The 26,844-nt window shown below is 39.0% G+C and overlaps 1 protein-coding gene and 1 pseudogene across 3 annotated transcripts in view; both read right to left on the reverse strand.

Annotated features, from left to right (window-relative positions):
• POC5 (POC5 centriolar protein) overlaps window positions 1–313 on the reverse strand; it is a 31,627-nt gene extending 31,314 nt beyond the window's left edge. For 2 of the 3 annotated variants that reach the window (XM_045566420.1, XM_045566417.1), the window contains exon 1: window positions 184–313. The gene's annotated coding sequence lies outside the window, so the exon portion shown is untranslated. The remainder of the gene's footprint in view (window positions 1–183) is intronic. The other variant, XM_045566421.1, reaches the window with a different exon arrangement.
• LOC123648161 lies at window positions 214–26,508 on the reverse strand (annotated as a pseudogene).
• Window positions 26,509–26,844: the final 336 nt, after the last annotated feature.

The raw sequence follows: 26,844 nt of genomic DNA on the forward strand, positions 1-26,844 counted from the left end.
ACTCCTGCCCTCCGTTCCCAGATGCCTCTGAGGGGAAACAGCATCGACCTTCCCGCACAACAGCTGAAGCGCCCCCGTCGGGGCAAGACGAGCTCCAGGAGCAGAAACCGGGCCAAAGGACCTTAAATCCCACTCCACCACTCAGCGAGGCACGCAGGGCCCACCCGGAGCGCCGCTACCCACCGTCGCCGATCTCGAGCAAACCCCGACTCCTCACTCGCGTTTTCTCGCCGCGTAGCTGCTGAAACCACGGCAAGCACAGCCGCTACCTCGGCAGCAACCTGACAGTTTCAAACTGCGGGGAGCAATTAAGGACGGCCCTGTACATTGGCCCCCAGCTTCAACAATCTGCCTTTTGATTGGTCTGAGAGCCGGGGGCGGGGCTTTGGGCCGCCGCGGGGAGGAACCGGAATTAGGGTTCTTAGGAGAGCCCTGGCCCCTGATTCGGGGGTTTCCAGAGGGGGCGGGGCCTCGGGGACCCCCGCCCAGCGCTGGGGCCTGAGTACGGCGCATGCTCAGCTCCGCTCTGCGGCTGCGAACTGAGGAGGCGCTGCGACCGGGTTTGGTTTGAGGTCGCTGAGGCGGGCTGAAGTGAAGTAGGCCAAAGCAGCGTGCTGTTGGCTTTCAGCAAGGCCGGTAGGCTAGGCGTGAGTCCTCCTGCTTTAGTCTGCACTAGAATTTTCTGCATCCACAGATCCCCTGCAACAGAATCACTTGGAGGTGCTTTTTAAAACGACGGATTCCTGACCCATTTTTGTTGCTTCCATCGGCCTTGAGTACCGCCGGGAAATCTGAATTTTTAATAAACACTGCCGGTGCTTCTGATGCGGGGGTCTGCAGACCTGCTTCTAAGAAGTTGCTGGTCTAGTCTTAACCAATCATGTCAAACGTGTCAGACTTCAAGGCAGGCTCTTCTGGTGAAATATGGACCTTAGAATCTGGTCATAATTGTAATATGGCTCTACCACCTACTCCCTGTCACCTTGGATAATACTACCTACACACAGGGTGGTAGGGAGAGTAAATGAGTTAATTTATCTAAAACACTTCACATAAGCGTATGAAAAATATTAGTCTTTCAAATTACATTGGCAACAGAGACAGCTAGAGGTACATAAGGATGCCGGTGACAAAGTGTCTAGCCCTGGGATACTCCAATCTCAAGGACAGATAATGAGATTTGGGTGAGTTTTCATGCTCCCTTCTGTTGCCTGGAGGATGAGGATTCTTTTTCTGTAGATAGAAATGGCATAACCTGGATTTCACCTATGTAACTGTTGATGGAGCCAGACTTATACAAACAATAAAGTAAGAGTACCAGAAGTTTTTGGCATACGCTGTTTGCTCCCCCTTTTTTCCATGTTTATTATAAAGGGCAAATTTCTATTAATATATAGAAATTCATACGTGGTTCTAATATCTTTTGTAATTGAATTGCCACATGGTGACCCCATACACTGTAATTGTTACTGATTCACTGTATCTGTGCCCTTTTGCCACTAGGCTCTTTCTCTTTTCTGTCTTCCTTTTGTGGGGAGAAATTTTCATAGAAAATCGTTGACTAAACCATACCCATTTTTTTTTTCTTTTGAGACAGAGTCTCACTTTGTTGCCCGGGCTAGAGTGAGTGCCGTGGCGTCAGCCTAGCTCACAGCAACCTCAAACTCCTGGGCTTAAGCAATCCTACTGCCTCAGCCTCCCGAGTAGCTGGGACTACAGGCATGTGCCACCATGCCCGGCTAATTTTTCTATATATATTTTTAGTTGGCCAGATAATTTCTCTCTCTTTTTTTTTTTAGTAGAGACGGGGTCTCGCTCTTGCTCAGGCTGGAACCATGCCCATTCTTCTGTGAAACTACAGAGAGAAAATGACTAAGCCTGTCTGAATGTTACGAATTTAGAACTGATTTTTTTTTTCCTAAGAGACAAAGTCTCCCTCTGTCACCAGGCTAGATATCACGATCATAGCTCACTGTAACCTTGAAATCCTGGGCTCAAGTGATCCTTCTGCCTCTGTAGCGGGGACTATAGACACTCACTACCACTCCTGGCAAATATTTTTTATTTTTTGTAGAGATGGGGCTCTCATTATGTTGCCCAGGTTGGTCTCAAACTCCTGGCCTCAAGCAATCCTCCTACCTTGGCCTCCCAAAGTTCTGGGATTACAGGTCTGAGCCACTGTGCCTAGCCTGGAACTGATTCTTTTTCCAAAACTCCTAGAGAGAAAGAGAGAATTTAAAGGCCCCACAAACCCATAATAATTAGATTGCCAGCTTGAACCCTTCAAAATTATTTATTCATTCCACAAATATTTAGCATCCATCATATGTAAAGCATTTTATTGGTGCTAAGGATAGAGTGGTGAGCAAAACAGAGACACTGCCCTCATGGAACTAAGAGTCTAGTGGGGAAAACAGACATCAAACAAAAACATAATCCCCACAAAAATGAATAAATGATTAAAAATTGTGTTTAAAGTGAGGAGAAATAAGGGAATGTCTGCCTGAGTAGAAGTCAGACAGTGAAGAACTTATTTAACTTAATAAACACATATAGAGCTTCCTGTGTTCTAGGAACTGTACGGTAGTACTTGTTAATTCATTTAGTTGTCAGACTATCTCTGTGATGCAGGTGCTATTTCTATTCTCGTTTTACAGATGCAGAAACTGAAGCACACAGAGGTTATGAAGCTTGCCCAGGAATACACAGTAATTAAGAGCAGCCCCCAGAGTTCATGTTCTTATCACTATGTTCTGTAAGGAACAGCATGGCCAAGGTCTTGAGGTAAGAAAGGACTTGTATCTGGATAAGAACAACAGCCAGTAAGATGGGAACTCAGTGAATGAGGCGAAAGTGGCACGGGGTGAGGCTGCAGATGGAGGTGGGGACCCAACTATGCAGGACTTGTTAAGGGTTTGAGATTTTATCTCAAGCTAAATGAGATGTTTTTAGATGTTCAGTAGAGAAATGAAAACAACCTGGACTAGAGGAGTGGCAAGGGAGATAGAGAGAAGATGGAAATGAAACACAGTTGTCCAGGGTAGCAGCCGTAATCTACTCTATTGCTTTCATTTTATGGAGGAGGAAATTAGGTATAGAGAGATCTAAGCTTGCTTTCCTTAAGTTGCAAATCTGATGGGGGGTGGTGCAGTGGAGAGAGGGAGGGAGGGAGGGAAGCAGAGAGAGAGAGAAAGGGAGGGAGAAAAGGAAATCCGGAAGGAAAGGAATGAGAGTGCAAATGGGTACAGATTTTAGAGACAGAGCCTGGCTGGGTCCTACATCTAGGTAGAGGCTGCCATGATGTTCCCTGCCTTTGTTATAGTCCCTCAGGCTGGACTTCATTTCTCCAGATGACAAGTGCCTGACATAGTAATTTAATCTCCACAGGTGAGGGAGGCAAATGCTTTCAGAGCTTTTCATTCCCTGTGAACTTTTGAACACTGGCCTTCTGGAAACAATGCTCTGGTTTTTCTAAGTCAGAAAAGTGACTTGCCGATGAAATCTGAGTTCAAGCAGGAAGTTATGCAAAGACTGTGGTAAGTTAAATTTTGGGCAAGTGGCTCACAATGCATGTCCCCAAATAGAATTTCTGTAGCTAGACTACACAATCTGTTTAGAATCTCTTCACACACTGACATCCAAAAAGATGGATTCATTGAACACAATGAGGCAAAGCAGAGGGGAGAAAGATTCTATCAATGAGGCAGATACACAAGGTAAATGGCAGATATCATTTGTGCAGCAGTCTACATAAGAGGCAGTTTGCCATGGATTAAGAGTTTATTCAGAATATTTTGATTGCTTGGATTCCATAGTTACATTTTGCTACACAGCACTCCCTGGCACTTTTATTGCAGAAGGGAGTTCATGTCCTGGCTCTTATCATCAGCTTTGTGTTCTACCTAATTGTAAACACTCATCTTGAACCTCTCTATTAGTATCTTCTGGCCATATCAAAACTTCCTTACCTTTAGCAATTCTTTCTCCTGATGAAACACTCTAGGACTAGCTGTGAGAGTTAAGATTAATTAGTTTTTTGGAGAACAATATTACTGAGTCCCAGTGATGTTTTGAGCACTGTACAGATGCTCGCTTCTGAGGGGGGTTGCAGATCAAGGTCATTCAGCTCAGTAGTAAGAACCTGTGTAATTCAAAGTTATGCCTCTTCCTTCCTTTCTCCCTTTTCCCCTCTCCTCCTCCCTCAATTTCTTTCTCTCCACCCTACTTTTTTTAATGGAGGGAAGGGAAGAGAGGCTAAATTCAATATTCCAAAGCAGATGAAATGCCGTGGTAGAACTTGTTTCATCACCTTGAAAACATCATTTGAATAGATTTTTTTCTGCTCCCCTTTGTGTGTGAGAGGTCATGCCAATAAATCCACCTCCCATCCATGAACATGTTCCAAAGTTCAGTTGTACGTCTGTTGTTTGTAACTTGAAATGGATTTCCCTAAAGAAAAATGAAAATGTTGTAACTCCAAGGTCAGCTCAATTATGAATCCACACTAGAGGTAAAACATTGTTCATAAGCAATAAAAAAGTAGAAAACAATACTGTTTCAAGGCCAGTAGATTTAATGAAGAGGTAAAATAATACTGAATAAGAAAGATTTTATTATGTGTTTATTTTGAATGCTGATGAAAAAGAAAAAGGGTAATATGGTAGGAGTGAGGGTACACTTGTTTATTCAGAGGAGGCTACACGAAAATTTGTTGAATTTAGGGAGTTGATGGGGAGGTGCCAGGAGAAGAGTAGACATGGCAAGATTAGTGGGAAACAGATGCATGGTTCTTACTCTCAGATATATCGTGGAGCTGCCATGCTTCCAGCTTCTTATGAACATCTGCACCTGCCAATCTCATGTTAACAAAACAACAACAACAACAATAACAACAACAAAAAACAACAACACAAACTCTGTAAAATAAGTTAGAGCGATTTATTCTGAGCCAAATATGTGTGACCATGGCCTGTGAAACCACATCAAAGAAGCCTTGACCAGGGCGGTTGGGTTACAGTTTGGTTTTACACATTTTAGAGAAACAAGAATTGTGGGTAAAATCATAAATCAATACATGGAAGGTATATGTTGGTTTGGCCCAAAAAGGTGGGATATCTCGAAGGAGGGGAGCCTTCCAGGTTATAGGTGGGTTCAAAGATTCTTTGAATTGTAATTGGTTAAAGAAATGGAGCTTTGTCTAAAGCCTTGAAATGTTTTAAGTTAAGATAAGGAAGTCTGTTAATCAGAGACAAGCCACAATATATCGACTCAAGTGATCTGTTAAACAAATTGATGGCCTGCATGGCCTATAGGTGATTTAACCTTTGTTCTGCATGGCCTTAGGTACTGTAAATAATTTAGTGTCTTATTATCTGAGCAGGACTTCCCTTCCCTTTGTGGCCAGGAACTCAGTTTTAAGATTTGCCTGAAGTCCCCTTTGCCAAGAGGGGTTCCATTCAGTTGATAGGGGGGTTTAGAATTTTATTTTAGTTCATACTCACACAAGTTACTATGCGAGTTGAAATATTAATATTAGCCTGCATATGTGACTTATTGTATCTCCCATTTCAGAATCTGTGAGAGGAGAGGTAAAAGGAGATTGGGGATCCCAGATCCTAGGCTCCATCATGTTGCTTACTACTTGGGGTCTATCTTAAGTCTGATATTGATGGAGACATTAATCTCCATTAGGAAGATCTTTAAGATACTTTTCTTAGAGGAACAAGTATGGCAATAAGAAATTGAAAGCTCCGTATAGATGGCCCTGAATTCATCCCATAGCACTCAATATAGAAACTGGCAGCAAAATGAATTATATTACTAAAGTAACTGACTTTGCTGTTTCAGCTAAAGTAATGCTTCCAAATAACTGTACAGCTACATATCTTCAAATCTGGAGGGCTGATTTACCCATTTTATTGTCTTTCTCAAGTAACTAGACATGTCATAATGCTTTTGCTAAAATAATGAAGTAACAGCCCATAATATTAGGATTATTTGGTTTAAACACAGTTGGTTATAAGGCAACATCAAAATCTTTCAAATTATGTCACCCAAAATTTCCTTTATATTAAAAAAATGGTAGTTTAAGCTATACTGAGATATGTCTAAAAAGTGATAACGTTTCACAATGTACTTCAAAGTAGGAAAGAAATGCTGATTCTGTAATAAATGTCTGGTCACATATATTTTGCTACTGCTTGTTACAAAATTCTTCATAATTAAACCATAGGGCCAGAAGAATACACTTAAAATAAAAATTTGGTTTGAAGATACATGGAAAATTGTGCTACAACATTAATTGTTATTATATATTACAATACTATATTGTGCATTTATCTCTAAAGTAGAAAGATTATTTTATAGAATGTCCTTTAGGATTTTTATTAATAAGAAAAAAAGCAAATACATAAAATCGGGTCAAATAAAGATTGTTTATATTCTAGAAACATACCAGAAGAGAAACAACACACAAAAAATGAGATTTTGCATTCCTCCTCAAGTATCGTCTTCATTCCTTAAGATACAAAAATAAAGAATCTTAATACTATTTATCATATACCTTTAAAAATAGATTTTAATATAAAAAGTAAAGTTTTTTTTAAAGTTATGGGGTGATACAATTTTATATTTAAAAAGTGTTTTGCATTAGTAATTATTCATCTTATATAAATCATTATTTTGCCAAGATAAGTGGGTATGTATCTTTGTTCATTCAGGCTGTTATTATAACATATTATAAACTGTGTGGCTTATAAACAGCAGAAATGTATTTATCCCAGTTCTGGAGCCTGGGAAGTCCAAGGTACTGGTAGATTCAGTGTCTGGTAAGGACTTTCTGGTTCATAGATCCAGCTGTGTCTTCATATGGTGAAAAGGGTGTCCAAACTCCCTCAAGTCTCTTCTATAAGGGCACTAATCCTATTCATGAGGGCCCCACCCTCATGACCTAATCACCTCTCAAAGGCCCACCTCCTAATACCATCACCTGGGGGGTTAGGATTTCAAAATATGTATTTTGGGAGGAACATAAATATTAAGGCCACAGTAATATGTATTCAAAGACTATTCTAATGAAAATTCAAAAGTTGTTGGTATATTTCTGTGACATTGAACATTTATAAAATTTATGTAAATACCCTGAATGCTAAGAAAAACATGCCAAGGACATGTTCTATAAAATCAAAATTTAAATTCAAGAGTGCAAAATACCATGATAGCCTTGTCTAGGCTATAATTCAAATAATTGAAATTACCATCGAAGATGTTAACAGAAAAATGTTCAGTATAAAAACATTAATTTTACCGTAAGAGTAAAAGAGGGGATAAAGTTGATTTGCTGAATTTCTAAGAATCAACAATTACATAGATGATCAAAGCATCTTTTCAAAAAAGCTTTAAAAGTGAACAGCTATTAATGTCCTGTGAATATATATCAATATAATGTGAATTATATAATAATATGAATATAAAATATAAATTATTTAAAATTATATACAATCCTATCCTAATAAAATTATAGGAGAGCTATTTAGGTGAGTTTTTTTGTCTTGTGTTTTTGAGGCAAAAAGGATTTGAAAAAAATTTTATAGGAGAATTGCTATCAAATCCTATCATTAGGAATTGCTTTTCAAGGAAAGCAAAATTTAAATGCTAGTTTTACTAATTAAATATCTTTTATCTTTCTATTAATAAAATCCTAATCACAAATGAAAACTGTGCTTTTTCTCTTGTATACTTTGCTGATAAAAAATAATATGATAAAAGTAAAATAAGACTCTCTTCCAGGTAGATATTTTAATTTATTACTGTTATTATTATTATTAGTCTGTATTTTCCCTCTTCCTCTTCAATTCCCTTATCTCTGCCCATAAAATCTCAAACCTCCTTCAAGGTCTGACATTTCCCCTAAGAGGTCTATTCTTGTTTTTCATTTATGTGTTTGTTTTTATAATATTTCTTGTGATCTCTTCCCCCCTCATGCGTGTTGTATGCTTAGCTCATACTACATTCTGCCTTTGATTACTAGATCTTCTAGGGCAAAGATTGTTCCTTCCTCATTCTTTTGCCACCTGTGGCACAAAGTCCCTAAAATAAGCATTTGCTGAATTACAAATGCTGAAGGCGGTGGTTTTCCCCTTCCTCTATAAAATTATTTGTGTTTCCTGTTGATCCAAACCTCTCTCCTCATATTATGTAGGCCTGCAAATTTCTCTAGAACAAAGGTCACCCCATGGCATGACTCAGCAAATGCCAGGTCAGTGTGTCATCCCAGCCCTGGCAGCTTCCATAGTGGAAGGAAGTTTGTCCCAGCCACACCAGGTGGCAGTGTGAACCACACCTGCACAGCTACCAAAGCTGGTGTATGAGCAAAAACAATGTAGAGATTCTACCAAAAAAGACATTTGCAAATAATTTAACACAAAAGGGATAAATGAACTCAAATTTCTGTGGGAGATTCAAAGACTCACAGGACTGCTGCTGACAGAGAAAAATGAAGAAAAGTTTTATTATTTGCACTGTCAGTAGGTACACAGAGAAATGAATATGTATCCTGGCATTTATATAAATGCATAGAAGTGATCATACTGAAAGTTAATATTAATATACTACTTTGTAAATATGAGAATAGCTGGAAAAGGTGCATTTATTTTTTTAAACTCAAATGATCAGACTATCCCACTTATTTAAAAAATCAAGAGATTAATCTAATTTTAAAGATATATATGATTTTGGAGTTATAAAATGGTTGAATTTTGGTACAGGTGAATGATTTGTACAAAATGTTTTTCGTGTAGATAAATACCCTTATTGTCTTAAAGTTGGGATTCCAGCTTTAGTCCCATTGAATTTGGGATATGGAGAAATAAGGGACAATTGCATTGTTGTAGTATCAGTAACATGTAGCATCAGTAACTCCATAAAGTGGCACACTCTGTATTACTTGGTAGGTATCATCACTTCCGCCTTTCAGTTGGTCTTCTGAGTATTTGTGGCAACTGTAAGATAGAGGAAGCACTATCAGAGAAAAATCTCTCATTCAGGGCTTGTTGTGGGTACTTGTTATTGTGAACATTTCTGATTGCCTGGCACTGTTTGAACGTTCTCCTAATGTTTGGAAAATTTCCTGTTTTATGCACCCCATTTTCCCAAGTTGTAGCAGGAAACTTGCTTTCCCTCCTTCCATTGTGGCAGAGGCATAGGTTGATGGATTCCATCAACCAGGTGCACTTGCATGTGACTGTAATTCAGAAGTGAGCAGTGGGAGAGAGGAGGCATGCAGAATCTGTCATTTGGCAAGCATGGCAACAGAGGTTGGGCTTTTTGGAAGTGTCAGTGCCAGAGTTTGTGGAATCAGTCCCGAGCATCCCCATGTGAGCTGAGCAGCACTTGTGCAAGTCATGGTACATACAGGTGCTGACTGTGGTGGCATGGGTGTTTTGTCTGCAGTGGCTGCTGCAGAGTAGTTGGACATTGTTCCTGATGGCTCAGCATCCAAGCCTGGTCCTTAAGCCCTCTCAGAGCTTCTGTGAATTACCTACTGGCCTTTAATTCTTTTTTCACTTAAGTCAGACAGGAATATTTTGTTGTTTGCTACTTAAAACCCTGACTGAAACAGTAATAAGAGGCTATACTTTTTTTTTTTTTTTGACAGGGTTTTCCTCTGTCACGCAGACTAGAGTGCAGTAGTGTCATCATAGCTGACTGCAGCCTTCAAATCCTGAGCTCAAGTGATCCTCCTGCCTCAGCATCCCAAAGCCCTAGGATTACAGGCATGAGCCACCATGCCTGGCCAATATACTCTTTTTTTCTAGACACAGATTTTGGGGTAACTTGTCAAATATTTGTTGTGGGAAATTTTCACATGAAAACAAGAAAGGAAAAAAAAAGAATACAATATAATGATTGTCATCTGGAATTGATTAAAGATCCATTAAATGAGATAAAGCAATCACAACTGAGTAAAGGTAAAGTCATTTCAATATTTATACCTGTAAGTAGCATGCTTTCTATAAATGAGGGAGAAATAATTTTAATGTTTAAAACTAAAGAGCCATACTAGGAAACATCTAAATTTGATATGAAAGAATAATTTAGCAAAGTATCACTTTTAAAAAAGCAGAGTAAAAGACCCATTATTTGTGTCTAACTAGAGTGAACTCACAGAAACCATGGTGATGGAGGCAGGCTGCTCTGTCTAGGGGATGATAAGGTGATACCTGAACATGAACCTAAAGGAAGTGAGAGAGCACATCCTCTGGGCACCACGAGGGAAAAGCATCCCAGGCAGAAGAAACATTTCCTTTCCATTTAGGATCTTCCTTTATTATGGGGAACCCTTAGTGTGGGGCTAGCACAAGGCTGCTCCACTCTGTCCCTTTCTCCACTATCCCAAGAGGGCAGGTGACCAAGCCCTGGATAATCAGAATACTCTCCTCCCTGTCCCCTGTTCATGTATGGGCACATGATCCAAGCAGGGTACAACAGAGTCTTCCCTGAGATTTGATGTATGAACTCTGAGAGTGAGAGTCTGTCATCCACTGGGATTGCAAGCTCTAGGGACAATATTAGCTGTTCTCCCTAGCCACTTGGAGGAAGCTGCCTATAGTAGGAGAAGATGAGGCAACCTACAAGGAGAATGGGTAAGAGATGGCAGCCCAAGAGCTCTTGATAACATTTTTTGAGCCTCTGGTCCCGCTGTGCCTGGGCAACTTTGATTATGCTTGCTTGGGTTTCTGTCACTTGGCAATCAAAAGAGTCCTGGTAACATGATGAACATGATGAACTTGTCTCTATTTCTTATTTGCTGCTTTTCCACCATGATGTCTACATTATGCATTCAGCAAAACTAAAGAGAAAAAAAGTGACTTCTAACATTTTTCTCTGATTATGAAAGTAGTAAATGCCTATTATAGAGAAATAGGAAGATATTTAAAAGTGCATAAGCATGCAGAAGAAAAGTTAAGCAAGTCAACCTGTAAGTCTACCACCCAGAAAAAAAACCAATTTTATTTATGTCATTCCACATATCTATGTATATGAATAATTGGGAGCATACTGTAGTTTTACAGTCTGCTTTTTTCATTTAGTAAAACATGAATATTTTTTTGTTACTAACTTTTTTCTCCTGCATAATGAAGCTGCTAAACCATTTTCGAGACTCGTGGTCAAAACTGTCACTTGATAGGTGCCAGGACAGTGAATGTGTGATAGACACGTTTTCCAGCAAGATGCAAGGAAAGATTTATTGAAGATGTCTCCCCTTACCCGTCAGTCCTGACCTAACAATTCTAACTCACTAAACACATTTTAGGTTTTCAGAAAGCATAGCAGATGTGTTGTCAAAGATTCTGCCTGTTTTGCCAAGCCTCCCACTGACTTGATTACAGAAACCAAGCAGACACTACAGCCTCATGTGGTGGAATGGAGATGATGGAGTGAGGTTTGGAGTGAGGGAGAAGCCTGTGCAAAGACAGTTCAAATGCTAGTGGCCTGCTAGTCAGGGCTTCTGTGTTGACTTATTGGGGAACAATAAGCCTTCTCCCTTATGTTCCAGTACTAGCTCCGAAGATTTGGGGGCTGCACTATCTGAGGAGGCATAGATAGCATTTCCTACTTAGGACCTACCCAAGATAAGGCTACATTACCCATTCATTGGTGTGTTCTTTTTTTGTTTTTAGTTTTTTTGGTTTTTTTTTTTTGAGACAGAGTCTTGCTTCATCACCCAAGCTGCAGTATGGTGGTGTGATCATAGCTCACTGCAGCCCCGAACTCCTGGGCTCAAGTGATCTTCCTACCTCAGCCTCCTGAGTAGCTGTGAAGGTACATACCACCACACCCAGCTAATTTTTAAAATTTCTTTTTTTTTGTAGAGACAAGATCTCACTATGTTGCCCAGGCATGTCTCGAACTCCTGGGCTCAAGTGATCTTCCTACCTCAGCCTCCTGAGTAGCTGTGAAGGTACATACCACCACACTCAGCTAATTTTTAAAATTTCTTTTTTTTTTGTAGAGACAAGATCTCACTATGTTGCCCAGGCATGTCTCGAATTCCTGGCCTCGAGCGATCCTCCTACCTCAGCCTCCCAAAATGCGGGGATTACAGGTGTGAGCCACTACGCCTGGCCCATTGATGTCTTTAAGTACTGAAGTAGCTATTAAAAATAAATTTAAGGGATACAAATGTATGTGTGTGCACATGCATAGTATATGTGTATGTATATGTATACATTCTGAGAAATGCACTGTTAGGTGATTGTGTTGTAGTGTGAGCGTCATAGAGTGAACTTACAGAAACCATGGTGATGGAGGCAGGCTGCTCTATCTAGGGGATGCTAAGGTGATACCTGAGCATGAACCTAAAGGAAGTGAGAGAGCACATCCTCTGGACACCACGAGGGAAGAGCATCCCAGGCAGAAGAAACAGCAAGCGCAAAGGCTCTAAGGTTGAAGAGTCTTGGTGTGTTTGAAAGACAGCAAGAAAGTGAATGTGGCTTAGTAGATGATGAATTCATAGAGGTAACTGAAGCAACAGATTACGTGGGGCCCTTTAAAACAATATAATGACTTCAGCTTTTACTGTGACTGAGAAGGGGAACCATAGGAGGGTTTTGGGCCAATGAGTGCTAGGATATAATTAGGCAGGTTACTTTGTTAAGAATAGTGGGGGAGAAACAATGAAGCAGGGAGCCCATTAGGAGGTAAATGCAGTAGTAATCTAGGTGAGATTGATGGTGGTGAAAATGGTTAGAACTTATTGAATTATGGATGTACTTTGAGGGTAGAGCCAAGACTGTTAATTGATAGAATGTGGGGCACCTGAGAAAGAAAGGAGTCAAGGATAATATGGCAGATACTTGTAGATGCATCTTCTTTTTTCCCTTACTGTTAGAACCCTGATTTTGTTGGGGGTGGCAAGTTAAAAATTACATTCCCAGTTGGATATGATGCCATCTTGAAACCATGAGGGAAAGGCCAAAAGAATAACAGAGACTTTAGTCTTAAAGTTCATGAACCACTAAAAAGGATTCCAGGAACTGTCCACTTATGGACTTCTTGTTTCTTGAGAAAAACAATATATTTGTTTAAAGGATTCAGGTTTCCTGATCTCAACGGAACTCAGTTCCTAACTAATAGAGGTGACATCAAGGTTTTTGGCCTGAGAGGCTGGTATAATGGAATGCTTCTTTCGTAATATGGAAAAAGCTGAAAGAGAAGCGAGTTCGGGAGGGGACTTAAAGGTCTGATTTTAGACGTGTTAATGTGTCTATTAGATATCCAAGTGGAGATGTCCATTATGCAGTTAGCTCTAGAGTCTGGTGTTCAGGAGGTAGAGAGATACGTGAGACTCAACAGTGTACACATGGAATATAAAGCCGTAGGGCTGGAGGACATCTTCTAGTGGAGTAGTAAAGACAATAAGTTCTGTGGTTGAGCCCAGGAACATGTCCAAGTTTAGAGGTTGAAAAATGAGGAGGAAGAAGCAAAGGGAACTGGAAAAGAGTGGCTATAAAAGTAGGAGAAGAACTGAGAGAAATCCTGGAGGCCAAGAGAAGAAAGTGATCAATTGTGACTTTGAAATTGAAAAAAAGCCAAGGGATTTGGCTACATGGAGGTCACTGTGACCTTGACAAGAGCAATTTTAGTGTAGTGATGGAAAAAAAGCCCGATTGGAGTGGGTCAAGAGAGAAAAGGAGGAGGGAAAATAGAGGTAGCAATTAGAGAAAATTATTTTGAGGAGTGTTTCTAGAAGGGGAGCAGGGACATGGAGTGAAATCGGAGGTCAAGGGAAGATTTCTTTTCCTTAATGATGGAAGATATCACAATGTGTTTATATGCTATTAGAAATATCCAGAAGAAGTGGGAAGTCTGAGGTTGAGGGATAGAGGATAATTGCTGGAGTGAGGTCTTGCTAGCTGAGAGGGACAGAATCTAATGCGTGAGCAAAGGGACAGGCGTTAGGTACACGCATAAACTGTCTTTTGGGCATGGAAGGAGCATGAAGCAGAGATGCAAGTAGTTCATATTGGGAGCGTGCTGAGAAGTTCTCTCTGACCTGCTTTCTTCAGCAATAAGTAGCAAAGTCATCAGTTGAGAATGAGGAAGTATAGAGATATTGGAGTTTTGAGTATCCAAAAGAATAAAGGAGGAGCAGGGCAGAGGGTTAAATAGAGCATTGCCACCAGCAGTAGGGCCCTCTGGGGTTAGTGGTCATGCACTTAAAATGTGTCCGGTCAGCCTGGTTGTGTGGTTTTCTCCAGCCACATGCCACTGATTAGGTGTAGGTGTGGAGTAGGTAGAGCGATTTAATCTGGGATGTGGTTCTATCCATTTGAATTGCAGGGCAAGAAGGAGAAAGGGAGGTAGGTGAGGAAGAGTGAAAAGCTGGAGAGCTCACTGATGTCAAAGGGTTGTTGCATTGGTACCATAAGGAATGAGGAGGAGAGGGAGAAAGTGGGGGCCAGAGAGTAGAATCATTGAAATTAAGATAAAAAATCTTTTTGTAAAAAAGATACTGTTTATTCATCACTTTTCAATAATTTCTATAATAAAATTTATATATTTTGAGCATATAGGTTGGTGACTTTTGACAAAAATATGTACCTATATCATTGCCATCAAAATGAAGACATAGAAGATTGCTATCTCTTCAGAATTCACTTGTGCCACTTTGCAATATCCCCCACCCTCCTGCAAAAAAAAACCCTAGTGAAACCCTGGTCTGTTTTTTTTTAAATCACCACAGATGAGTTTTAACTATTTTAGAATTTCACATAAGTGGAATCATACAGTATACACTTGTTTTATGCCAGGTCACTTTCACCCAGCAGAATGTCTTTGAAATGCATCCATGTTATTGTGTGTGTCTGTACTTTTTTTCTTCTTCTTGTTGAAGGGTATGCCATTGCACTAATATACAACAATTTGTTTATCTGTTCACCCACAGATAGATGTTTGGGCTGTTATTAACATTCACATACAAGTTTTTATGGGCATATGTTTCCATTCTCTTGGGCAAATACCTAAGGCTGAAATTGCTGCTACGTAGTAGTACCTGTTTTTACATATTGTTGGATTTGATTTGCTAAGATTTTGTGTAGGATTTTCATGTCAATATTCACAGAGCCAAGAGATGTCACCACAACTAGCCATTTGGCTCTTTCTTACCCATGTTGGAGCCATCACAGCAACAGTTCCTTGATCCTATAAACAATGGTAAACTGAACCAGAGTGCACATAAACCAGATGGCATCACCTGCCCCAAGAAGAAAAGCATAAAAAATGCATAATGGGGTCATGGCATTGAGGGATCATACAGAAATTCATAAGCCACAACTTTGCATCCTCATAACTAAGTAACCTTGCCCTCTGGTCCTTCCAATCTCTGTGTTTTGGGGGTTTATTTGAGTATATTCTTAGGCAATCAGTCCTTAAGTTGATCACCTTCTGATGGAAACACAGTCAGAGACTCTCCAGAGGGACACTGTACGTTTAGGGAGGGCTAATGGTATAATTTTCAATGTTGTTATGATGCAAATTATTTTCAGTTGTAACAGTGTAAACACTAAGCTGTCACACCTAAAGGTGGGTCATCCCTGATCCCTGGAGTTATAGCTATTGGCACCTGGATTAAATGTCTTCTTCCTTAAGTGTGAAATGTTTCTGGAGCATTATTGCTTTAAAGACTGTCAAGTTCCCTAAAAGTAAAAATTATTTATTCCTTAGTAAATAATTCTATTTGAGAGTTAAAATTTATAAGTAATTTAATGGAATTTCTCTTCCCACATACTCCTTAAATACCCGACAGAACCTGTGGCATGTACTGAGGCAATCAGTAGGTTTTTAAGAAAGCAATCAACATTCCAAAATGTCTCATCACAAAATTAGGAATTATGTAAAGATAATTGAAGTAAAAGAAAAAGAACACATTGTTCTCTTGACTCATTTCAGTTCTTCCCTGACAATGAATTTTCATGAGCTGCTTGGACTATTAAGGTAAATTGATATTTTAAAATCTGTGATTATGGGTGACAGGAGTACAATATTTGTAGGCTTGTGTTTGTATATTTATATTTATACTGAATATCTGTGAGCAATTGTGAGTAAAATACCTTCTGTCTTTAAATTGCTCATTTAGGATAGTACTCGCCAAACATAATTTAAATGAATACTTATTTTATGTGAAACACAAGTGTTTTATAACTTGCTTTTAAAACATTTAATTAAGAAATGGAAGGGAAATTATCTTAGAACACAATATGAATAGGTTATATGACTTTGAGGAGAAGGATCTGTTAGAATAAGTTTTCTGAACACCCAGAACTTATACCTTCAAAAGTTATCTTCTTTTAACCAATTAAATAACATTTTTTCAAAACATATTGCTTGATTTCCTGCCCTCCTAAGCAAAACATATAGTATGTAATCTATGAGTTCTGTAGGTGTTAATTATGCATGCGAGTTCACCAAGGGGTGCCAGCCTTGAGGTTTATTAAAGCTCACAGACACAAAGGAGATCAGAAAATGAAGCAGCATAGTAGTTTGAGGCCATAAATTAAATGATGTGTCTGCTTCCTTTCTCCTTTCCTTCCACTCCCTCCCACACCCATTTGTTTCTAATCTATTCATTTAAACTCAGGAAGATGCAGGGTTGATACAAGGGCCAGATGACCTTGGTTATTCCATCACTAACTTCATTTTATTTTATTTTTTTCACATTTTGGTTTTGGAGGAGGCTGACTCTAAATACTTTCATGTAAGAGTCAAGTGCATATATTCATGGTCCTTTTTCTCTCATTTTTGTGTGCCTAGTTCCTCTAGTTTATTCAAGTTTGCGAAAGAGTGACTGCTGGACACATGGACTATTGGACTAAGCTCTTTGGACTTCAAAGTGCAGAAAAAGCATGAACAGCCCAATACGCGCCTTTTTAATTCTTTTCTATCTCTTGTCTTAGATGCAGACTCTGAGACAAGGATTCAAAATAAAGTAGGTTGCTTGGCAGGTGAAGGAAATACTGACAAGTGAGTGGGGGTGTGGGAGAAGGAAGTGAAGTCAGCCAGTGAATTGTGTGTTACAAGCCAGATACCACCGTGAGTAGCTGGAGCTGGAGTCACTCCCCATTGAGTCACCTGCAGAGTCACCACAACCAAATCCTGTAAGTCAATGGTTGGATGGTGATGGGATGTTAATATTTCTGCATGTTCAACCTGCCTGCATGGGTGGACAAGGGGTGCTTAGGTGGCCTAAGAGAGTGGAACTCTGGTGACATGTGCTGACGTAAGGGCCAGGGTTATGGGTCAGGCACCTACAGTGGCCACTGCAGCTGGAGATGGTGACATGAGAATGGCCCCTATTCTCAGCTTGTGATTTGAAGACTGCATTTTGAGAACAGATTAAGAGATGGCAATGACTTTACTTTGACTAAACTCATATCTAGAAATATTGGTCTACAATGTTTCTGAAAGAAAAATGTAATTGCTAGTAAGTAGTCCACATTCTATCTGTGCGGCCTTTTCTGGTTTATAACTTGAATAAGTTATTCCATGAATTGTCTAACTCAACTCCATCTTCACTTTTATAATAATTTAACTACTGACAATTTGAATTTCTTTGTTCTCTCTTGAATGGTCAGGGAGGGGTGGGTGAGCGAAAGGCAATTGATACTTCACTCCCTCGAACAGACAGCTCTTGAAATTATAGAGTAATGATTCTGAAGAATATAAGTCAAGAATTGCCTGTTTACAAAAACTATATACTGTTTTTACAAGGTGCTCAGCTCTGGGAGCAGTGAGTACAAATAAACAGAGATTCTGTCTCATGTTGTAGGGGAAAAGTAGTTTTGTCTGCCAGCATCTTTTTCTTGTGAATCTCTCTCTCCTCAAATCCATTTGACCTTGTGTGTGTATATGTGTGTGTGTGTGTGAGAGAGAGAGAGAGAGAGAGAGATATGAACTATGGCTACTGGGAGAATGAAGCTCTCCTTCTGTCTCATTTGCTCATCTGGGATAACATACAGCTGGGGATGATCATGTCACTTTCCTGGCTCCCTTAGGTGAGATCACATGCAGAATGCAGCCAGGTGTAGACAAGTAGTAGAGACAAGAAGTCCTGGGGGTCTAGTCGCTGGACCTGGCTTGATTGAGCTTCACCTCAGGGCCTTCTGAGCCAGCTTTTCTATGAGCTAATAATTCACTCTTTCGCTTACGGTAATTTAGGTTCCTAGCACATGCAACCCAAAAAGTTCTGACTAAAACCCATACTCACAGCTGACAAAAAACTGAAGGTGAAAGACAAAAAATGTGTCAGAAGAAAGTTTTGAGAGACTTAGCTTGATGATGAAAAATGTTCTTAAACAATAAAAATGGATTCAATATCAACTAACAGGATATTTTTTTGAAGCCAGAGTATGTGTGAAATTATGACAGAATTGGCAAAAAACACTGTCCATTGTTTTTCTTAAAGTGACTGTAATGTGAAGTGAAATATCCACCAATACCCACATCTGAATAACCATACTATGTCAGTGTCTTGGAACCCCAAGAAAATATGGTATTCCATGAAAAAAGTGTCTAGTTCAGCTTGCACCTTCAATACTCTCACCAGTTGTTTTCCTCGAGCCAACCAGTACTTTGGCATACAGAAGGGCTTTATGAGTACTTCCCATTTCATAACACAGAATATTAAAAAAAAGTACACTCAAGGGTTGAAAATTAACAATTTTAGTGCTTTATCAAGGACATTCCTAAGTGAAACTGTTTTTCAAAAACTGTGAGTGCATGGCAGTGAAGAATAAATGATTACTAGAACAGTTTGGTGCTGCTGCCTTCCTTATTTGGTGTGAAAGTCCCAGCAGTTTTACCTACCATTGCTTTTGCACCATCTGTGCGAAGATCAACACAGTGAGAAAGACAAATACCAACTCAGTGTTATTATGAAAATAGTTTTGATTGTACACGTCCTTTGAAAGGACTTGGGGAACCCCTAAAAGTTGGTGAACCATACTTTGAGATTCACTAATTTAAAAAAATACTATCATTTTATCATTCAAAAAAAAAAGATTTCTTGAGTATCTATGATTTCCAGGTACTTTTGAATGCATGGGCTATGTCAGTGCACAAAACAAGGAGCTCTGCTTTCATGAAGGCTGTTTTCCTGCGGGGGTGGCGACAAACAACAAGACCACAGATATGAATCATAAGTAAATTAGGAAATGCATTAGGAGATGGTAAGTGCTATGGACAGAATAAAAAGCAGAGCAGGGTAAGAGCAACTGGGAGTGCCAGTGGGTGACAGGGAGCACATTTAAAGTTTAGAGTGGTCAGGGTCAGTAAAAATGGATTCAATATCAACTAACAAGATGTCATTGCAAAGGAGATAATTTTGAGCAAAGTCTTAAAGGATGGAAGGGAGTTAGACATGTGGCTATCTGGTGGAGGAACATTTCAGCTAAGGGAATAGCCAGTACAAAGGCAATGAAGTGACAGTATGCCTGGTGTGGCTAGAATCCATGATGGGACCAGTGAGGAGCAGGTGGAGGGATTGAATATAAAATACTAGAATATGTTTTCAGAGAAGTGAGGGAGGGAACAGGTTGTGTAGAGAAATGGGAACTACTCAAGGGCCATTAGCAGAAGAGTGACCCAATCTCTCTTATGCTTTAAAAAAGGTCAGTTTGGTTGCTGTGTTGAAGGTAGACTGCAGAGGATAAGGATAGAAAATGAAGATGAGTTAAGAGGCTTGTGCAGTAAATTGCGACAAGAGATAACAGTGGGCCAGACCAGAGGTAGATGTGGAACTGATGAGAAGGTAGAATTGTTAGGTGGATAGTGAGGGATTCTGCGCCTCCTAGGGACTAAAATGGGTGCTGTTGGCCCCATCTTGGTTCTGCCCCACCCTAATTCTCCATACTTGGGGGAAGAGGGAATACCCTACAAATCTGCTAATCAGAACTTAGTGTGCCAGCTGCAAAAGAATGCAGAGGACTCTAGCCCATGGGCCAAGCAGCATGGGTACCATAAAGTTCGAAAAGTGACCTAGAACCCACATGTGTAGTTAAGGCTCAGGTCATGTGACTCCCAACTGTCCAATCAAAGTGGTTCTATGGTGACCTCTGAATCACAAGGGAAGTCCCTATCCAGGCACTATCAAATAAGACTTAGACCATAACCAATCCTTCTTTTTGTGCCCTTCCTTTTGCTCTCACTTTGTTGCAACAACGGGTCTAGTCATCATCTGTGGTGTATGTACCATGCTCTGTAAACCTATACCTTGCTCTTGCCCTAAAATCCTATCTTTCTCTCCTCAATAAACCTCATTTTCGTGCTTGCCTTACTTTGGCGTGTCTGGTTATTCTTCAGCCCATGGGTGTGCCAAGAACCAACATTTTCAGACTAAAACCTGACATATTCAGTAGAACTTCCTGATGGTTTTAATGTGGGTGTAAGAGAAAGAGAGAAGTCAAAGATAACTTTAAAATTATCAGCCTGAGTAACTGAGAAATAGTGAACCTTTTATACAAAAATCAACCCAAAATATGCTATAGATCTAAGGGTAAAATTATGAAATTTTTAAGAGAAGATACAGAAGAAAACTTTCATGACTTATGGACAAGCAAAGAGTGCTTAAACATGATACTGGGCTGGGGGCTATGGCTCCTGCCTGTAATCCTAGCACTTTGGGAGGTCCAGCAGGAGGATTGCTTGAGATCAAGAGTTTAAGACCAACCTGAGCAAGAACAAGACCCCATATTTGCAAAAAAAGAAAAAACCTATCCAGGTGTGGTGGCATGTGCCTGTAGTCCTAGCTACTTGGAAGGCTGAGGCAGGAGGATCACTTGAGCCCAGGAGTTTGAGATTGCATTGCATTATGATGACACCACTGCATTCTAACCTGGGTGACAAAGCAAGACCCTGTCTGCAAATAAATAAATAAACAAACCCCCAAACCAAAAAACAAACAACAACAACAAAAAAAAAAACATGACATCAAAAGCATGATCCATAAAAGAAAAAAATTGGTATGTTGGACTTCATCAAAATTAAAAAGTTTTGCTCTGTGACAGACACTGTAAAAAGAATGAAAAACATGAAACACAGCCTTAGAAAAATTATTTGCAATTCACATATCCCACAAAGGATTTGTATGCAGGATATATATATACATATAGGCATATATATATATATATATCTTTAAACTTAATAGCAGAAAATAAACAATCCAATTTGAAAATGGGAAAAAATTTGAACAAATACATAACCAAAGGATTTTTGATGAGCACATGAAAAGATACTTAACATCATCAGCCCTTAGGAAAATGCAAATAAAGCCACCATGAGATACTAGAATGCCTAAAATAAAAAATACATACCAAGTGCTGGTGAAGATGTGGAACAAGTAGATCTCATATATTGTTGGTATGGCTTCTCTGGAAAACAGTTTGGAATTTCTTATAAAGTTAAACATATGCTCCCATATGTTGCAGCAATCCGACTCCTAGATATTTATCCTAGAGAAGTGAAAACTTAGGTTCAATAAAACTTGGTACACAAATTATCCATAGCAGCTTTATTTGTAATAGGCCAAAACTGGAAACTACACAAATATCCTTCAACAAGTGAATAAATAAACTGTGGTCTATTTATATAAGCAAATACTACCCAGACGAAAAAAAAAAGAACACGTAACAACTTGGATGAATGTCAAGGATATTAGGCTGACTGAAAAAAGCCAGTCTCAGAAAGTCACCTACCATATGATTCCATTTATGTAACATTCTCAATGTGACACTATTATGGTGATGGGGTATGGATCAGTGGTTGCCAGAGGCTAGGGTTGGAGGGGAGAGGAAATGAGGGAGTTTCTTTAGGGTAATGGAATAACTCTTCATACTTATTGTATCTACTGCTGGTTACAAAAATGTAAACATGTGACAATATTTCATAGAACTATATACATCAAGGGAAAAATGCAGATAAAAACTGGTGAAATCAAATAAGGTCTGTAGTTAGTAAGATTGTACCAATGTCAGTTTCCTGGTTCGTACTATGCTTATGTAAGATGTTATTTTGGGGGGAAACAGGGTAAAAGATTCACAGGAACAATGTACTATTTTTGCAACTTATCTGTGAGCCTAAAATTATTTCAAAATAAAAAGAAAAAATAGTGTTTCGATTAATCAGGATAAAAAAGTCTGTGGATAGAGCAAGTATTAAAGGAGGAGATGAGGAGTTCAGTTTTAGACATTCTAAATTTGACATGTCTATTACAAATGCTTATGTACAAGTCTGAAGTTTGGGAGAGGAGTCTGGATGTAATATACATTTGGAAGATGAGATTTAAAGCCATGAGACTGTATGAGCTCAAGGGCAGGAATGTATATGTGGATCAAGAAGAAAAGAGAAGCCAGGAGTGAGCTGGGCCTTGGGGTACTCTATTACCAGACAACAGGAGAGAATAAAGCAAACTCTTGGAAGGTAAGAGTGCCAAGTTTACTATTTTTCTGAGAGTTCTTTGGGGTGTGTGTGTGTGTGTGTGTGTGTGTGTGTGTGTGTGTGTGTGTGTGTGTTGACAGAGCTCTGTTCCAGCCAGTAGACAGATTTGCTGGTAGATTTGAACTTCTTTCTGTTATGTGGTCTTTCCTTCTCTTTCTTTCTTTCGTTCTTTCTTTTCTTTCTCTCTCTCTCTTTCCTTCCTACCTTCCTTCCTTCCTATTACTTCAAATTTGTTACTTATGAGGAGTGACTAAAATACAAAATATAACTGAGTCCCATCATCCTCATCCTCCTCATCATCATCACGGAAATGGCTTTAAGAGAAAATTGGTAATTTAATATTATTGCTCCTGATTTTCAACCAATAAATATTAATAGTTGCCATTGATAAATAGACAGCCAAGAGTCTGTCAAAGAAAGCTCAAGATATACTATATCAATGTGCCTGTTCATGGGGAGAAAAAGAAGCTAGGAAATAATTTATAAGCACAGAAGCACACCCATGCCTCTGAGAACACCGGACCATGCACCCCTGAAAAAGGCTTTGCCTCCTTCATCACGAGTGATCTTCCTGCCGCAGTCAAACGTGCTTGTGTACATGATATCAGTTTCTTTGCACTCTGACTACATCATCAAGCAGCGGTGAACGGTGTCAAATGGATGGGAAGTCAACCCAGCAATGGTAGTGACAGACTGTGTGATCATCCAGCTGAGGAAGATGTGAGTCCTCTTGGAATCTGGAAGAATATCCTTTGCAGTGTCATAGATGCCCAAATAGGCAGCCCAGCACAGACACATTAAAGCCTCGATACAAGTCCTTAATCCCATCAGATTTGTAGGTCTTACCCAGGCAGTCACAGAGGCTTCTCAATTCCCTTTCAGCGCCAGCCTGACGCACATCTGCTGCTAGACAGGTGCAAAATCAAGAGGGTACACAAAACACAAGGATGTGGCCTTACCGGCATTACCTGATGCCTGATTCCGTGCAAAGTAGTGTCCAACCTGGGTTCTTTTGTCCACAGCACCCAGGAAGATCTGCCAGTATTTATCTTTGAGGGTAACGATAGCCAGGGTGGGGACATACCTGATGACATTGGTTTGGTTACCACACCAGAAGGAAGGACTCCCTGCTTCTTAGGGATGTGAACCACGCAGTCTATAATGCCCTTGTGTTGCGTAACTGCAGCGAGTTGCTTGTTTGCATGCTGCACCGGCAGCAGCAGCATGACCTGCCTGATGGGTGCTACTGTGTCTTAGAGACTTTGGTGAAGAACACAGTGGTATCTGTCACGTTGAAAGGAAAGATGAGGCAGGCAACTGCAGGGTGGGACTGGGCCAGGAACTGGCTTTGACTCTGGGGCTCGGGGTGAATTTCCTTCTCTTTTCCTCTGTACTTCATTGATTCCAGTAAAAATTTACAGGGTATCAGTAGGAATACTCCCCCCTCTGTTCAATGATTTTACAATCTGTTATTCTTTCAATCCCTGCTACCACTAGGGATCATGTATGGTAATCTCAATGCTTTGGGAGAAATGAACACTGGTTTCTTTAAAAGAGAATGGAACACCTGTTGTGAGGCTACTTTCCCTAAAGGGGAAATTAAGACAAAATCTGATTCACATTTAGGAAAAATGTTCTCATTGTCTTATTTAAGTTTCCTGAAATCCTTGCTTATTTATGGTCAGTATCTACTCTAGCCGTTTTTATCTTTAACCAAAAGTTATCTCCTTTGCCACTATCTTTCTATTATCATTGCTGTAAAAAAATAATTTGCCTAGTTTTAACTGATTTTCACTTCATAAATAAGCAAATCACTATAATTACTTTATAAGTTTAAAGATGCAGCCTTGCTTAGAGGGAAGTTTGTAATACCTAATGCATATGTTAGGAAATAAGAAGGAGTGAAAATCAGTGATCTGAGCATCCATCTCAAGAAGTTGGAAAAGAACAGCAAATTAAAACCAAAGAAAGGGGAAAAAAGAAATAATAAAGACAGAGGCAGAAAATAATGAGCTATAGAACAAACATATAATACGATCAATATAAACAAAAGTTGGTTCTGTGCAAGAAAGTTTGACTCAGACAAAAGAAGAGCTACAAATTACCAATATCAGGAATTAGGAATAAGATACCGCTTTAGATCCTATAGACATTAAAAATATGAGGATATTATAAAAATCTGTTCCAGTAAATTTAAAAAATAAATGATATAATTACTAGTAAAATACAATTTACCATAATGGATACCTATTTCTAACATAAGCAGATATAAAATATATGAGTAATACTTTTATAAGTTGCCTATTCATATTCTTTGTCTATATTTCTATTGCGATCTTTGTGTTTTCAAAAATTGATTCATGGAACTTCTTTACACATTAATATATGAACTCTTTGTCATATACACTGCAAATATTTCCCTCACTTTTACCTTAATATTTTATTCATATAATATAGAAATTTGAAATTTTATTATGTAGTTAATTTGTTAAACTTTTTCTTTGTAATTTTTTTTTGCTTTTATTCTCAATCTATCCTTTCATGGTTTCTTCTACTTTATGATGGTGATGATGATGTGATTTTTAAAATTAGTTCTTTAAAACTTCTGGAACTTAATTTAATGTGTGATGTGAAGCAAGGGCCAATTTTTTTTCTCCAAAATAGCCAATTTTCTCAACATCATTTAAAATATAATCAAAGTGGAATCTTCATTTTGAGAGTTCCTGTGTATACATGCTAAAATAAGTTTGTAACTTTTTCCTCCTGGAGAAAAAAAATCAATGCTTTTTCCCATTGGTTTGTGATACTTCCTTGATCAAATATTTAAAATTTGTGTATATTAGTGTCTTCTCTGTTAATTCTTCTGTGGCATTGCTCTTTCAAGCTTTTTTTTCCCTTTCACACCTTTTAGAATTTTAATTTTATCCTGTTAAAAAATTCCGTAGAATTTATTCAGGTATTTTGTTGAAGTTATATGCTTTGGGGGTAGAAATCCAGACATTTTAACAAAGTTAACATATCAAAGTGGATAAAAGATCAGGTTTTATACTCTGATATATATTACCTGTAAAATGTGGATAGTAATATATAATAAGTTTGTTGGAAAGATGAAATAAAATGTAAAAGATACAAAGCATCTTGAGCAATCCTTAAAATATAGTAAGTGATCATTAATTAAAACAGCTAGTATTAGTAATTCCCATTATTCATTGCTTTCAATAGATGTTGCCTTTTATTACCCATTAGTAGGATTTGATCTATTCATCTTTATATGTGACATCTCTTCTTACATGTCAATATTTTATTCCCTCAGCAAAATTCCATAGTTTTCTTCATATTAATCACACACATTTTGGTTAGGTTTATTCATAGATATTTTATGCTTTATACTGTTGTTTTGTATAAACTTGATTTTCTCTCATTTCTTCTTTTTGGTCATAGATGCTATATAGGCAAGACTTTGAAAATGTATATTTATCTCATATCTGATTATTTTGTTGAAGTTTAAAAAATTAATTTAAGAGATTTTCAATTGATTCTTATATAGGCTATAAATGATGATTTTGTGTCCTCATTTGTAGTAAAGTGCTTATTTTTATTTCTGTTTCTCAATTTTTTAAATTGAATTTAACAGAAGAATGAGTGTAATGTATTTACTTGTTTTGATCCTTATTTTTAATGGGAATGCCTCTATCACTTTACTGTAAGTTATTGTGTTGGCTGTTGGTTTAAAGTAGATATTTCTTACCATGTTGAGAAGGCGACAGCTATGACTCTCAGGCTTAAACTTAAGTGGACAAGAAAAGTAGCTAAATAAATTTGTATTTTGAGCCTTTATTTTGCCAGATGGCAAGACCTTAATCTCAGTTAATTAAGTGTTTGTCCTCTCCTTTTCCCCAGAACTTACATTGTGCCAAGGCATGGGGGAGAGTTGGTATCTGATCCTGTGTCGTCTCCTCCTTCTCTCATCTGTCCCTCTGTTTCTGTCCTCCCAATTCTGGCGGAGCCCGTCAGCATTAGGCAATGGTGGGAGAGGCTGGGCAGAGGGGAGCCGTGGGATATTCTCTTGTTTCTCTCTCAGATTGCATTGGGGCATGGTAAAAAGCAAGTAGTGTTCAGAGAAGTTTTCCTTGCCCTGATCTCCCTTCTCTTCCCTTGACAGGTTGTCCTCTACCGCTGGTTTCACATCTCATTAGCGGTGGGAGTGAAGTCAAGAGTGGGGCATGGAATGTCAAGTGGTGAGAATGAGGAGGGGGTAAGGATCCAGGCAGCAGTGAGAGCACAGGACTGAGGGAGAGGGGAGGATGGAAGGAAGGAAAATTACAGTAGCAAGTAGGTAGAGGAAATTTGCTG

Source organism: Lemur catta, chromosome 12 (assembly GCF_020740605.2).
Source record: "Lemur catta isolate mLemCat1 chromosome 12, mLemCat1.pri, whole genome shotgun sequence".
NCBI classification, from domain to species: Eukaryota; Metazoa; Chordata; class Mammalia; order Primates; family Lemuridae; genus Lemur; species Lemur catta.